Source organism: Pecten maximus, chromosome 11 (genome assembly GCF_902652985.1).
Source record: "Pecten maximus chromosome 11, xPecMax1.1, whole genome shotgun sequence".
Taxonomy (NCBI): domain Eukaryota; kingdom Metazoa; phylum Mollusca; class Bivalvia; order Pectinida; family Pectinidae; genus Pecten; species Pecten maximus.
The window spans coordinates 13,044,565-13,049,587 of record NC_047025.1 but is presented as its reverse complement, the minus strand read 5'-3'; positions in this window follow the sequence as shown (position 1 = coordinate 13,049,587).

The window sequence follows — 5,023 nt, the reverse complement described above, 5'->3', positions numbered from 1 at the left end:
CACAGAAATTGAAAGAAGAAAATAATTCTTGAAATTTTTTTAATTTAACAACATGTTTCTTTAAAAAAAAAATGTTTTTGAGAAGCTCAGATTGAAACAACATAAATTTTCAATATTTCACATGTACTAGTAATATTAAAAAATGATGTGGTTCAAGTAATGATGATTTCATTAGTATCGAACTATATCTTATTAAACAGTGGTTTTTGGATTCAAGGATGTTTTATTACGGTTTTAAAAGTATGGATATGTAAATGTTGATATGTACTGTTTATTGTTTATTTACTTTTTGTAGTAGATAATTTTTCACGTCATTGTTATGTACTGTCAGCTGTAGATACAGTTTTATTTATAAAAAAATATGTATCAAGAGGAATTAATGCATATTCAAATGTGCCATTACTGACCAATCTGCAGAGATGACCATATATAATTATACTATACAATCAAACCGGCATAATGTTTCTACGAGGCCACATGATTTCTTAGTAATATATACATGTATTACTAAGGAATCAAAATCATATATTTTTTATCACTTTAGTTTGAAAATTTTTAAAGGAGACAAGCTAATTAAAAGTTCCACTTTTATTTTGCTTTTTTTTTTATTTTGTTTGTCTTAGACATAAAAAGTGATACATTTAAATGACAGCCCAGTATTATTTGTCATAATAACTATATTATTCAAAGTATTACCTGCCTATATAGTGTGATATATTTTATATCTTTGTCTCTATATATATTACTGGCAATCTTATGTAATGAATATTCATTATTGTAATGCATGAATATATACACTGTATATTACTTGAATGAATATTCAGTGTTCTTATGAATATTCAACACTCGTTTGTTATAAACAGTCTATATTGGAAAACGTATGGTGAGTTGTAATAGGACTTTCACCTGAACAGGTAATTTGTCATAATCTTTCAGTATCATTATAAATATAAAATTTGTACATCTTGTCACTACAGAAACATTTCTTTTTTTTTGTTTATCTGTACCTACTTAACATGGTTGACACAATTCATTTTAAACTATTAATTATAAGTAGGAAAAATCCTCACAAATATGTAAAATGTATGGGACGGATATATGATGATTATCATATTGTTATTTTGGTTTCATTTGATGAAAGTTTTTGTTACATTTATGTTTGCTATCATCTCTAGTCATTGGTTTCATGTCTATCTTGTTATTGCACCATACATTTGGTGACAAAATCCCCTTTCGCTACATTATAAAGTATACTGAATAAAGGAGATTAAATAAAATCCTTCTTCTAAAACAAATGGAATGTCTGCCCGATGTTTTATACCCAGTAAGTTTTTAGCCTCTATACATGTTGAGAAACTGGTAACGGAAGAAAACATAAAGAGGAATTAAAGGCAGATCACATGATATGACTTTTGTAGTGATTTGTTTGACTTTTGTAGTGATTTGTTTTGACAGTCATTGTCTCGGTGCATTTACCTGTTGTTGTTTGGTTGGTTTTTTTGGGTTGGTTTTTTTTTACCAGAGATTAGAAGGATATATATGATCGGTTCATATAACTTTACTAATTGTTTTCTCTTCTTGCCCGTTTTAATGTTTCATTTTGTATTTCTTACTGTTAATTATATTGTAGAGGAGAAATCCTGTTTCATTTTAAAGCCTTTTTTCAGTTTTTTTCTTTTAATAATTATTGAAGGTTGTATATTCGGATTGGGCCAGGGTATTTTAGATAGTAGAAATAGAAAAACATTATCTTATTGGGGAGTAAAATTTTAGAAATGTGTGGGGTTTTTACTTTTTAAATTAGTGTTTTGTCAGAAAATATGCCAATGTTTAATCACGAAAAACAAACACCAGTATTTGGTGGTGAAAAAATATACAGACATATCACTATTGAATGGCAAAATACATCCAAAATGCACTTCAAATATGCCAATACTTGATGGCTAAAACCATCACATCAACATACATACCAATATGTAATAGTAATATTAAATATACATTTGAACATTCAAGGGTGAAAGGCAAACATACATTTAATGGCAATTTTTTATTTTAAAAAATATTTAAAACTTGCATAAATATTTAATGATGAAAAGAATATTCAGAAAATTTTGAATATATAAAATGTTGACTTATGTAGATAAAGTGAACATTTTCAAAATTAAATTTGGTATGTTCTGACAGTAGAAGTAAAACTATAGAATAAATCTGGTGATAGTGTTTAGGTTGAGTTGTTTGATATTTAATTCATTGCTAGTTTTATTACATGGTAATGTAATTGTGGTACACATACATGCTAGTTCCTATTTTAATGGTAAAATTGCCATGAACAGTTATAAAAGTTTCTGTTATACCATAGAACTGACACAGACTTGCTCCACAAATTTATGAATGCTTTAAACATTTCTTGCTTGCAAATTTTTTGTCTACCTGAAAAATGCCTTTTTCTGTTTATTTTACCAAATGACTTTAAAGAAAATATTGTAATGATCTTGATGTTGTTTGATATACCCAGTATTTAAACCAAGTTTCACATTTTGACCAACTTCACTGACCTAGTAATTATAATCAAGTACACTTCTCAACAGAAGATTAAGAAATATATGTATTTGATTGAAATGCTAGAATAGCAAAGACAGATTTTTACAGGCGTACAGTAAAACTTTATACTGACGCCGTATTTGTTGATAACAACTTTTTATACTGTGACAATATGTTCAGTACAAGTTTGGTATACATGTATAAAGACATTTTTCAAAGGGAAGATAACACAACTCCACTATGTATCAAACCCTTTCTTCTATTTTACTCTGTTTAATTTACCACTTCACTGTGGAATTTCCTTTAATGCTGTATTTTGAAAAAAAAAATCATATTTTATTTTTACATTCTCAATTAGGTTGGAAGACTGATGAAAGGTTGACATCTCAAAATCAACTTTGTATGACGTTGACCGACTGTGATCTGACAGGATACTGTGATCCTTCTGAATATTCTACAGGGATTTTTGTATTTATTTTCCTATGACAGCAAGATATTTTTTGTACACTATGCCTAAGAAACACTCAATATTGAAAACTCCTTTTTGTTGACCTTAACAAACCTCTGAAGAAACTACTACACTACAAATCAGATTAACATTATGATGTTTGATGAAGTTATCTCGAAATCGTGTCAAGATATGCTTGGCAGAAAAAATCCTATCGCCCCACCTAAAAAAAGTAAGTTTTCTTTGTATTAGGTGTATTAGGTCACCAGAGACAAAGTTGGCTAAAACAGAACAGTTCATGGGATCTTAATGTGGAAGGAAACCAACAGATCTTAATGTGGGAGGTAACCAACGGATCTTAATGTGGAAGGAAACCAACAGATCTTAATGTGGGAGGAAACCAACGGATCTTAATGTGGGAGGTAACCAACGGATCTTAATGTGTGAGGTAACCAACGGATCTTAATGTGGGAGGTAACCAACGGATCTTAATGTGGGAGGTAACCAACGGATCTTAATGTGGGAGGAAACCAACAGATCTTAATGTGGGAGGTAACCGACGGATCTTAATGTGGGAGGTAACCGACGGATCTTAATGTGGGAGGTAACCAACGGATCTTAATGTGGGAGGTAACCAACAGATCTTAATGTGGGAGGTAACCAACGGATCTTAATGTAGGAGGTAACCAACAGATCTTAATGTGGGAGGTAACCAACGGATCTTAATGTGGGAGGTAACCAATGTACTGGCGACTCTTACCTAGTATTTGCTACATGTGCAAAAGGCGTGATGGGAAGATCTGCATGAAACCTTTCTAATAATGTTGTTTAAGGAAAATTGGCTCCCTGGACAACCACAGGATACCCCTGCCCTGATTAATTATGGATTAGTCCCAATATCTTGTAGATTTTTGAAATTATCAAAAATATCAAGCCCACACCGAAACCCATTAATCCAAACTTGAATACTATAGAATAGACTGTACAAAAGACACAAAATATTAGTTATATCAATTTGGAAATATGTTGTTTTTTTCTCAGAATCTTTTTGTGTAATTAAGTGTCTGAACAGTCCCATTAATAACGAGGATAAGATGATTATTGGGAAGGTTACAGATTGGTGAGAAAGGTCAGAGGTTAGTTATTGGAACAAGAGGAGTATTCAAAAAGTGCCTTATAGCCTGTCCATAAATTCTAACTATGGTTAGGTAAAATTGGGTGTTTCCCTCACAAAGACATCACCAATACTGTACATTTTCCCTGCTATGTTAAGATAAATTTTAATGGAATTTTTATATCCTGAAACACAATTAAATTTTCAAAGAATATTTATATAAGAACACTTTTGTACCAGAGAAATGACCTATTTTCTATTGTAAATGTGAGAGAACCTAGCGTTTTGTAAATCTATACTAATCTGTGTGCTGTACTGTATATTTTCTGATATCAATGGCATATCACGCTAAAAATAGGACAGAGTCCTGAGTCCCTAGATATAATATTATCGCTGTTTTGTCATTTTACAAGAAAGAAACTAGAATTTTTGAGAAGAAAGGAGGATATTATTTAGCAATTCGAAAACTGTGAAGCTTTGAAATGTATATTTTGGGCACTATTGAAATTTTATGAAAAAACAGTTTTGTTTTTAAGTTATTCAGAACCTCGTTTTCTAAAGAATAGAACATAACACTTTGGTCTAATTTAATTTGTCTTTTAAAAAAATATTGAAAAAGCCCTGTTTTTATTATAATGCAACACAGTTAGCACTTTATCTATGTGTACTGACTGCTTTGAGGTATCTTCTTAATTACCTTAGCATCCAATACAAATGTATGCTTAAAATTCTCATTTCTTCAAAAACAGAATTTTATTTATGTGAGCAGAATCGAAAGAACTTTTTCATCTAGACTCTATTGGGTTGAAACCCTTGTTTTCATTTTAACAGGTATGAGGTGCTTTTAAAAATACCAATGCTTTCATAGTAAGTAGATGTATCTGTCTTGTGACGGAAACAATTCAAGTCGATTCATATTC